Raw genomic sequence first — 12,549 nt, forward strand, 5'->3', positions numbered from 1 at the left:
AAATCTTTGCGAGCATTCACACCATCTTTGGAGTTTTTCTTCAGGTTCAACAGTGTACTTATGATATTTTCTCAGACATTCTTTTCAACATGCATCACATCTAGGTTATGACGTAGTAAGAGCCCCTAAAAGTAACCATCATCACGTTTCATAGTGTTTGTTCAGAATATTTCTAAAATTTATGATAAAAAATAATTAATAGAGTGAAAATCACTTACACTCCAATATGGCAAATCGAAAAAGATTGACTTTTTCTTCCACGTTTGTACTAGGTTAAGTAACTCTTTTGAATTATCATGCTTCTTCCTTTTTTCTCCTTGAAGTATTGACAGTGTCACCTTTTTTTACCCCAATCATTTTCAATATCTTTCATTGCATTGAGAATTTCTAACCCATTCAAAGGTCTTGCTTTTGTTCCCCTCTCTATTTTCCCATTAAACCACTTCTTTTTCTCATGAAATGGATGATTAGGGGAAAGAAATCTCCTGTGGCCCATGTATGCAAACTTTCTACTATACTTAAGCCACATTGAACATATGTCTTCACCACATATTGGGCAACCGAGTTTCCTTTTTGTGGCACATCCAGCTAAGTTTCCATAAGCTGGAAAATCATTGATTGCCAACATCAAAATAACCTTCAGATTGAACATTGACTTGCTAAATGCATCATACGCCTCCACACTTGTGTCCCACAACTCCTTCAAATCCTCCACAAGGGGTTCCAAGTATACATCTATATCATTTCCCGGTTGCTTCGGACCTGGAATCAGTAATGCCATCATAAGATTTTCCTTTGTCATGCACATTAATGGAGGAAGGTTATAATTGGCCAAAATAACAGGCCAACAACTACATCTGGAACTAAAGTCACTAAGAGTGCTGAATCCATCTGTTGCAATACGAAGGCGGAGATTTCTAAGATCTGATGCAAAATTTGGCTACTTATGATTTATTGTATCCCAAGCTACTGAATCAACTCGATGACGCATCATATGATCTTGAATTTTGTGGTTGGAGTGCCAAATCTTCTCTTCGGCCATTTCTTTTGATTTTGTCTACCTTCCATCTTGAGGAAACGCATTTTGGACACGAGTTAAGGTCTTTAAGATTCTTTCTAATTTGACAACAATCGTTTGGGGAAGCATGAATCTTCTCATATCCAAAGTCAAATGGTTTCAACAATTTTCTCATTGAGTAAACAGTTTCTGGAAATGTATTTTTTTTATGGAAGCATGTCAACTAAGATCTTCAGGAGCTCATTGAAACTATTTTCAATGTGAACATTAGTAGACTTATAATAATATAACGTGACGACTGCTGACAACTTTGTATAAACTGTACAACCAGTGAAGAGAGGAGTTTCTGCATCTTATAATAAATTAGCAACTCATAATCTTTTGCTTCAGACATATTGTGTCCAACCTCTTCTTCAGGTACAAAGACATCCTTATTTAAGTGATATGCCTCTCTACTTTCATCCTCTTTATGAATTCCTGAACTACATTCAACTTGAGATTGTGAGTTATAACTTTCACCATGGAAGACCCAATTAGTGTAAGAAGGATCAAATCCCTTAATGATTAGGTGGTCGTACACTTGGTCAAATTTCATATACTTCTTAATTTTACAAAGCTTGCAAGGACATAAGATAACTTCACGTGTTTTGGCATAGTTCCTAGCTTGTGTAATAAATTTTTTAACCCCTTCTTCATACTCGAGTACAAGCCTTGAAGGCAGATAAATCTATTCCTTGTCCATTTCGTAAATCACCCAAATCCTAAGATACAAACATATGACTTCACCATTCCTTACATAGTTTTACTATAGCAAAAAAATTAATAAAAAGTATAAAATATTATTGTTGTTATTATCATCATATATACAACAATACACACACAAATTTTAAGTTTAATACAAATAAGATTTTATATTGGTTCAATATATATAAAAAATAAATTCAATACACAAATGAAAGCACAAATGAAGCCTATGATGGTTACACTGATGCCTATACTATTACAGGTGAGCTTCAGCTAAAACCACTTACCCCTTGATGATGGGGCTAATATTTACTCAATTTCCTTTTTTTTAGTAGACCAGCTACTAAGCAAGAAGACAAACGAGGTGGTAAGTAGAGTTGTGGTCATGGAAGGAATTAAATAGCAATATAAACTTTACTCTATTTACTGAAACCTAAGATTAATTGATCTAAAATAGTCCGAAAAAGGATATCTATCTGTCTATCTCCATTCCCTCTTCACAAAATTCAACTATCCATGCATCAACATCTTAACCACTTTTGAATTAACGGAAAATTGTTCATAACTCCCTAAACCCAAACTCAACTTTTCCCAAACTCCCTACACATCAAAAACTTTCTTTAAACTCCCTAATACAATAAAATCGACAAAATTACCCTTATTCTCTATTTTATTTTAATTGAACCCCGCGCCTCAGAAAATGGTATCAGAGCAAGGTTAATTTATTTCAAACACAAGATTTATTATTACAATAGAAACTAAAATGTTTGAGGAGGAGAATTTCGAAAAATTATGAATCCGAACTTAGGTTCGAGAAAAATAACTTACATGTTTTATTCCAATATATTGGAATATACACAAGAGCATCTAACTATTGTTAGATATCAAGAGCAGAAAGGGAAGCTTCGACACCCTCAGATAAATTCTCAGGTAAACTTATGATTCAAGCAAATAAGTTTCCGAAAATAATCCCAGATTCATCTAAGCTCTCTTTAGATCTTAGAGAAATCCAGAAAACAGTACAAAATTATGGCAACATGCTATACTTTGTACCCCAACGAGTTGAAGAAATCCTTAAAAACCAGGAAGAAATTCTTGGAATATTAAAGGATATTCAAACAAGAATTCAGAAACGAGAACAACAATCAGGTTCTAGTAAAAGAACTTCAGGAGGATGGTTACCACCATCATTTGGTACTGAACCCTTGTTACACCAACAAGGAAAGGCCAGAGTGGTGTCAAAACATTTGACTGAAGAAGAAAAGATGATCAATCTAATTAAGTCTGTCTCAGAAAAGAAACTAATCTGATGACAACTTTAGAAAGGATTGGTCTGGAGGATCTACAAGAGCTTGCGGAATCTTTCGCAAATCTCAAAGTGGTATATCTAAAGATGAACACAGCAGGAGGTTAAATACCTGCTATAACTTGGTCATCTTCACAAGAACCACCAAGGAAAAGTGTGGGATCTCAAAATGTAAATATGAGAGAATCTCAATCAGATTTCCATACTGGTGGAGGATCACACCCAGCGGGAACAAGGACAAGGAGAAGTCAAATTCCCTTGCTTCAAACACCTTATGGGAAAATTGTTTTAGATCCGATACATCCTTATGGGGTTATGCTTAACCTTGATGTATTAGATTTCAAAAACAGAGGAGATCTCATATATGATTGGACATCTGCTATGAGAATCGCAGCAGGAACACTTGATCTCAACAAAGAAGGATTCATTAAACTTTTAGAAATGAGTCTTATAGGATCAGTGAAGATTGCTTGGGACATGACTTCATTAGAAATGAAAGAGTCAGTCCTGGCCGGAGAATCTCTTAGCGAGATAGCCGGAAAAATGGCTACCCTATTTAAAGCATAATTTATAGAGGTAGACTATTTTAACAGTCAAGATACAAAGAAGAGGAAGAAATATACTCAGGCTCTATATAGTCTTGAATTACACGATATATGCTTAGTGGATGAATACATTATGTTATTCACTAAATATCGATGGAATTCAGGAGTTGAAGAAGATATAGCCATGCAGCTTTTCTTCACAAAAATGCCAAGTCCCTAAAGAGAAATGCTCATAAGGGAATACGTACCTGGAAATCCGGATACGTTGGCAAGAAGAGCCTCTTTCCTTAAAGGAAAATTGGCAGAATGGTGCCATATGGCAGCATTACAAAAGAATTACAAACGCTTAAGGGGTATCAACAAAAGAACTTCTTTGTGTTGTAAGGAAAATGATCTTCCAACAATTATTGGAAGCAAACCACAGAAGCATAAGAGGAAAAGTTTTAGAACTCATCCTTATATACGAAGTGGAAGAAGTTCTTGGAAACCAAGAACTGTATGGTCTAGACAGAAAGCCAGATCTTATAAATCTGGACAAAGAAGCGGATCATCAAGAAGTAGGATATCATCCCAAGCAGCAAGTACATCTCGAAGTACAGGGAGAACACCTACGAAGAAAACTTCAGAAGAGCTCATACTCGAGCAATTAAAAGTTTCAAGGATTGTAATTGCTGGACATGTGGAGCAAGAGGTCATATCTCGACCAACTGTCCAGAAAATGAAAAAAGAGATATTAAACGCTTCGATCCAACCCCGGATATTGAAGAAGCAGTTTATTACCAAGATCTTATTCAGGTATACAGATTCGAGGACATTGCCTCGGATGAAAGTATATATGAAGAAGAAGTCTTAAGTCAGGGAGAATCTGATGGAATAGAATCAGAATCTTACTGAGGACGAGGTGTTTCGACACAAAACACATGAAGATTTGTCTGGATTTTTTAGCCAGACAACAATATTTCATAACATGGTCCAAAGGATCATGAGAGAAAATCCTAGTCTACAGATATATCAAGGTTTCTCTGCAGGACAGGTAGAAAAGTTCTGAGGAAGTCTTGGCCTAAGAAACAGAAAGCATCATCTAATCTATAAAGTTTCAAGGAAAATGGCAATCCCGATGGAACTTACGGGAAATAGAATGGAGATGCAGTTAATTCTTTCTGAAGAAATCAAGGAGGAATTACAAAAACTCAAGATAGAAGTAGCAAGAACTATGTCCAAGATTCATATCGGAGCAATTCAGATTATGATAAAGGCTACTTTCAAAGAAGGAATAGATTCGCCTATTGATATTGCTATATGCGATAAAAGAATGGAGAATCTACAAGATTCAGTACTGGGAACAATCTCAAGAAATCTCTTTGCAGGAAAAATTGTAGGAGTAATATATCCAAGGATAGCCTACAACCTGGCAGATCGAGATTTCAGCCGAGCCTTGACATTGCACCAAAATTTCAAAGAAAAAAGGCTGATGAAAGAAGGTAATAAACCATACTCTATTACTTATCAGATTTCATATGCTCTATCTAATACACATCATTCTGAGTTGTTTATTAGAAATGATTTCATTGAAATACCAGAGATATTCGGAAAAGTTGCCCAGGCAATTTATCCAGAACTAGTTGAGTTTCCTTTAATACAGGAAACAAATATCCAAATAGAAGACAAACCGATTCTACAAAGGAATCAAAGTCTTAGATTGGAGTCAAGAAGACTATCTTTTCAGGGAGATAGAATTACGAGTTACAGGTGGGGAAAAACGACTGTCATAGAAACCCAACAGGAGCCGAAAAGTTTTTCTACAATGGGAAAACTTAGATGCCCAGAAGGATGGAAGGAAGTAGAAATAGTATTTGATATTACTAAGCAAATGAATCAATTTCCTTGTAATTCAATATACTATTTGGAACAACCTATGATAGGAACTTACCAAGGACTGATCAATATCGGAAGAATTGGAAGTTCATATTCAAGGAATTCCATGCAAAGAATCAGATCGACTGATTCTTGGACTAGAGTTTCTCGAGGAATACAAACCTTGGAAACGTCTAGAGTATGGAATGGAGTTTATGGCAGAAGATAAGATGTGGAAAATTCAATGACCACAAGCCCATTCTCCATATACATTCCAGTAGGAATGCTATATGAACAATATAAAGCAGAATATTTTGCTGTTTATATTGATTCAAGTGCTGGAATATGTACAGCAAAACGAGGAGTTTTTCCAAATAATTTGGAAGAAGAATAACCCAAGATTGCTGGAAGAGATTTCCAGAAGAATCTTAATATTATGTAAAGGGATTAAGATGACAAAAATCATGATTGGCGGTGCTGGACAAACACCTTGGTACAAGGTTAAGACACCACCAATTTATTTTCATGATACATGAGCTGATATTTTACTAGGAAATAATCTCCTACAAATGTTCAAATCCTATACTCAAGAAAATGAGACTAGACGATTAGTGTTCACAACACCCTGTGATCACAAAATCATAGTCCAGAGACTACGAGAGGCATTTTACAGAAACTTTTCGATCCAGTTTCGCAGCAAGCATGGTGATTCAGGACAACTTCTAAACCCAAAAATGAGGGATTCTAGACGGTTTGGAGAAACAATGCTCCAGTTAAGAGTAGACAAAGTACTCCAACCAGAAGATATAGAATGCCTTAAAATAACTCTACAGAAGAATGAAGTAGAGTTTGAATATAAGGTATCATTGGAAGATGTCAAGAAAATGATCAAAGAAAATTACAATGAAGATCCATTGGCATGGTGGGACAAAAATCAACTCAAAGCTTGCCTTAAGACTAAGGAAGGCAAAGAATATGAATTTGTCCGTTGCAAGCCTATCCCAATGAATATCATTGATCAAAGGGATATGCAGATTATAATCAAAGAATATTTGAACCTTGGTTTAATCAAAGCAGGAATATCACCATATAGCAGTCCAGGTTTTCTGGTAAGAAATCATGGTGAGATAAAACGAGGTAAACCCAGATTAGTTATTAATTATCAAGAAATTAATAAGATTCTGAGTTTGATGGGTATTTTATACCTAGTAGAGAACACTTGATTAGTTGCATACGCAACGCAAAGATATTCTCTAAGTTCGACGGTAAGTCTGGATTTTATCAAATTCGGATGCATGAAGAAAGCAAGAAATTCACAGCTTTCTCCACACCTCAAGGACATTATATTTGGGAAGTATTACCAATAGGATTGGCTAATTCACCCCAGATATTTCAAAGAAAAATGGATAATCTTTTTAAAGATTATTTTAAATTTATGTTTGTTTATATTGATGATGTTTTAATAGCATCTAGAAATATGGATGAATATGTTAAACACTTGGAGATTTTCTCTAAGGTTTGTAAAAAGAAGGACTTGTTTTATCTGAAAAGAAAGCAGTTATTGCAATAAGAAAGATTGAATTCCTCGGAATTGAAATCGATGAGTCATGAATAATTCTGCAAGACCACATCGTCGAAAATGTGCAGAATTTTCCAGAAAGTCTCAAAGACTAGAAACAACTTCAAAGTTTTCTAGAAATTGTTAATTTTGCTCGGGATGTTTATTAAAAACCTAGCGAAACACAGGAAAGTGTTTAGTCCACTATTGAAAAAAGATGCAAGATTTATATGGACAAAAGAACACACAGAAGGACTTGTCCAGTTGAAGAAGATTTGTAAAGATCTTCCAAAAATGGCAATTCCTCAAGACGAAGATGATCTGGTATTATACACCGATGCCAGTGATCATTGGTGGGCAGCAGTTCTTACTAAGCTCACACCAGATGGAGAACAACCATGCAGATATTATAGTGGTTTATTCTCAGATGCAGAAGCCATCATATGGCATATCAACGAGAAGGAATTTTATGCAGTAAAAAGGGCTTTGGAAAAATGGCCATTATTTTTACTTGCAAAGAAATTTACTTTGAAAGTTGATAATACACAGGTAAAAGCTTTCTTAAGGAATAAAATTGAGTCTAAACCTGAGAAGGCCAGATTATTAAGATGGCAGGCACTATGTCAGAATTATATTTTTGATATTATGATAATAAAATCTCATGAAAATATTCTTACAGATTTTTTAACAAGAGATGGACAGCGGTGATATTGATGCCATCATCAAGATGCAGAGGCATTTGAGGGAACACCTTGAAATGCTTCAAAACAAGTTTAACAAGTTGGTCTTAAACGCAGAAGTTGCGGGAAGACTACAACAAGCCGATAAGAGAGTTGTCTCTGATCGAATTACCGGATGTTTATAGGCTTATACTCAGTTATGGTCTGTAACACAAAGGCCTATCCTCCAAGGCATTGAGAAACCATTAATTTTCCAAATGGAGAGTTTTCGAGTACAGGACTCTATACCTGGAGCAGGGGATTCAAATACCCCTAGCACAAGTGTTAAGTCGGGATCATCTCCAGATGAGTCGGCTGAAACAAAAATTGAGACTCCTGATCCTTATCTTGAGTCCTCAAGTCAACCCTCCACCTCGGGGATTGAAGAGGGAGAGATCAGCATTAGGCCTCGTACTGACAAAGGCAAATCTAAGGTTGGTACTAATGAAGTTGCAATTTCTCAATTTCAAGTTTATCAAAAAAACTGGGAGAAATTAAAAACAAGAGTAGGCATAAACCCAGCTACCAATAGGGTTGATGTTTCAGGAAAATATCCTAGGGTATGGATGAAACCTAATTCATATCCCAAGGAAGTCAAAGCCTGGTATGAATTCGGGGCTCTTGCCTCAATTTATACTACATCAACCAGCTTTCCGAAAATTTCAGGACTACCTAAATGAATCCAGGAAGCTGTTCATGAAACTTGGGCGAATAACGATTTTTTGTCCAGAGAAAATGTTTTGGAGCTATACTTTTTTAGTGCAGCACCAAAACCAGCAGGGAAAGGTTCACACGAAGCCTTTCATTTTATCAAGTTAAGGAGGCCAGATACAAATATCCAAAAATTTATCAAGGATCCTCTGACAGAAGAAACACCCCTGGTTGCTTCAATAACTGAAGACGATATTTCAACCAGAAGAGCATGGGGTTTATGGGTCTGTCTCACTGAGATGGACAAAGTCAAGTTCCCATTCAAGTTTTATCAAAATTCTTTGAATGGATCGTTCCTATTAAATACAATGACAGGAAAAACTACCAGTTTTGCAGAAGAAATATTTGAAAAGAAAAGAAATCTTCTGTGGAACAGTAAGCTGCCCGCAAGTAAAGATACTCGTCTGAAATTCTGCAATATGGCACATGTAGGAAGATGGTCAGAAAACATCTGTCCTGAATGCCAGAATCAGAAAGAACCGGAGTTCGGTAAAGGTTTCAAACCGAGATCTGATCGGAAACATTTTACCGAAACAAGGACAAAGGGGGAAGGACCACCAGCACATTTTCCTCGAGGATACAAAAAGCCAAAGATTCATTGACAAAATTAAAAGAAACATGTGATCATCCTACCAGGAAAAGAAGGACCACCATGTGAAAAACCATGTGAGTGGAATTCAAGGACCACCAATAATCGGTGGTAAAAGAACAAGGACCACCAATAATAGGTGGAAAATGACAAAGAACATTGGATTCCTTATCTTTAAAGATAAAGAAAATATGATAAAAAGACAAGAAAACTGGACCCAAAAATCATACTTTAAATAAGGGTAAATGGGAACCAGTAAACCACACTAAAAAGAAACCTAAAGAAATGTATCGCACATATCTAAAGGTTTTAAAAAGAAGAATCAAGTATAAAAGAAAAGAGGCGGAGGCTCTTAAATGGCTAGTCCAACATTTCCTGGAAAAAGGAGATGAGATTACCGCAGATATCTTACAAACTCATCGTTACTGGTATCTCGGAGAGATAAAAGAAGATGAGAAGTTAATTTCTAGATTAATAATCTAGAAAAAGACAGTTCAAGAAAGGACCATTTCAAGGGACCAGTCAACCACTACATGGTCCACGTGCAAGCTGTAAAGGTTTATGAAGATTTGGAATCCGAGTTTTAAATCCGAAGAAGCCTTCTATAAATAAGGCAGGAAGGAAGAAGTGAAGATCATTGAACATTTTCCTCATATCTTTCAAAAATAAATTGTGATATTTTCTCTTTCTGGTTTATGAGTTTTTCAAGTTCGGCTACTATTAGTAGCTAAACAAGTTCCTCCTCCTCTACAAGAGGTTTCAATGTATTAATAAATGTTTGTGTTTGAATACAGAGATCTTTGCTCTTAGCCCCTCTCATGTATTATTTTCAAAATTTTATCTTCTACTGTACACCCTAAGGTAGGAAACGAATTAGGGTTGTGCCAAGTACTGCTGAAGGAATCTGCGTCGGTAACCATCGGTTGCGATCGCGTGGTTGGACTGTGAGGAGCAGTTCGTAAAATACGGTTGATATAACCCGGTGGTACTCCGGTCAAAGAGGTAAAAGATTTAATTTATTTTACGGAAGCATGATGAGCCATTATTTAAAAAAGAAAATCAATTATCTAAAATAAATATGTAAGGACAAATTTGGAAATTTTAAAGATATGGGGAGTTGAAACAAAGTTTTAGTGGGGTAGAGAGTAAAGACAAGGTTGAGAATGAGAATAGAGATTTTTTGACAATTTCCCCATGAATTAATGGATTTGTTGAGTTGCGGATCAAATGTCAACTTTTCGTGGAATTAGAGATCTCTTAACCATAAACTTTATTGGTCCCACTTAATTCATGAACATAATAATAATAATAAAAAATCAACATTATTGGTAATAAATGAAATACAATAGCAAACTTGACAAAATCTACAGGGTCATTGAGCCTCTTCCTGCGGCGCTAATGCTCAACTGCCAACAACTGACCCATGTAATTCTTGCTTCTTGAAGAAGAATAGTTAGTGCTACTCGTATTCTTAACCACTCTCTCATTTGTATAGTCGATTTCTTTAATAAATACTCCGTCAAAGAAAACTATAAATCGAATTTGAAATATTCAAATTCGATTTTAAAATTTTATGATTTTTCATAAGTTTTTTTTTCAAATTTTTTTACATAAATTTATTTTTTCTAGCTAAAAAATAAATATATGATATTTTGGGGATTTTAAAAATTAGTCTCAATTAAGGAAAATGAAAAGTGATGGTATCCTCTCGCTCTCCAAATGGAAGAGCAACCAAATTCTCATTATAGAAGACGAGCGACTTCACGGATTCTTTTTCAACTTGGATTCAACTCCATTTAAATATCTTTGGAGTTGTAAATAAACTAGGCAAGTTAAACTTGGATTCAACTCCATTTCAACTTGGATTCAACTAGACTAGTGTTGGATCTCGGTTTTCTCATGCCCAAATGCAGCGGAACTTTTAAAAATTTTAGATCTTGACATTCAAGATGTATTTAGACACTCGTATAGTTTTATGAATAAACATTCATAGGGCGTTAAATTATATACCTTTAGTGAATTAATTCACTCGGCTCCAACTATTCCGGTGTTAGCGGATATAACTCTTGTTTAATTTCCCTACGAACTTTCTTCGATCTCCGAATTAGGTTCACGACTGGAATATTTATTCCTTTTCTAAATTGCACTAGAAAAATAGAAGATATTTTTCGAGGAGATAGAACATAAAAGAAATCGACTCAATACACAAGCCGAATTTTTCTTTAAATTTTTTTTTTGGATTTTGAGAGCAACCACTGAAAAAATTTTTGAAAGAGCCGAAATCCCTTTCTTTTCTTCTTGCAAAAGTTTCGGATGCCTCTTCAATCACCGACCAAAGCAATATATTTTATTATTTTAACTAATAATTGCTTTACTTAATTAATCATATTAATTAAGTTAATGATTTCAACATATATATTAGATTCTCGAAAATTGCACACACCATAATCATGCACATTTCGAAAATATGCATATATATATATATATATATATATTAGTTTTGATATGCTACACACCTACCGTGCACACCTATGTGAGCACCGATGAGCTATCAAAATTGTGCATCCAATGGGTGAGTGACAGCTCATCGGTGCTCACATAGGTGTGCACGGTAGGTGTGCAGCATATCAAAACTGTATATATAGATATATTATATATATATTATTTAATTTTGTGTGCAAATTTTTAAAATTATGGTATCATGAATATTTTCATATTACATAAATCAATACCATATTTATAAAAATTTAATGTGCTATATTTTAACTCAATTAAAATATAATTGAATTATTAAAGCCCATTTGAACTTTAATAAATTAGCATTATGAACTTATACACTTACAAGCCTATGATCCATCCTCCCATTATATTAATATCACCACAATCCCGATCGACGATCCAACATCATCGATGTGACAATTTCAACTTATTGTTATTATGATGCACACTTTAATTTCGAGATCACAAATATCTAAATAAGGCAGGTGCACTCCCTTTGACTGTTTTAGCAGTAACGCTCTCAAAATTTCTATAAGCTTTTATAAACTTTATTTATAAGCTTATCGATTTATCATTTCAAACTTATTTCTTATAAATTCAACTCATTGAATTTATTATCTCAAAGAGAACAAGTAAACCAGTGCTTGTGAGACCCTCAATAGTTCAGGGATACAGCTAGCTGTGGATTCACAACTCTTTGTGATTCAGGACATACTTCTTTATTTGGGCTTACCCTAGTTAACCCCATTCTTTTCATTAACTCCATGATCAAGAATGTCAGAACTCATTTGTGAGTGCCCGTATTTTCGTATTCATAATTTTGCGGAATTATTAAAAATTTTCTCTTTAAATAAATAAACTTGCAACGTATAAAAACTTTCGTAAAATAACCCAGTGGTTTAACATAAACATAGCAGCGGAAACTGAATAATGTTTTAAACAATAACTTAAAATATATAAAAGTTATAACAAGAGTTTGAACTTAAAATTGAATAACTAAACGTGA

Source organism: Primulina tabacum, chromosome 10 (genome assembly GCF_025594145.1).
Source record: "Primulina tabacum isolate GXHZ01 chromosome 10, ASM2559414v2, whole genome shotgun sequence".
Taxonomy (NCBI): Eukaryota; Viridiplantae; Streptophyta; class Magnoliopsida; order Lamiales; family Gesneriaceae; genus Primulina; species Primulina tabacum.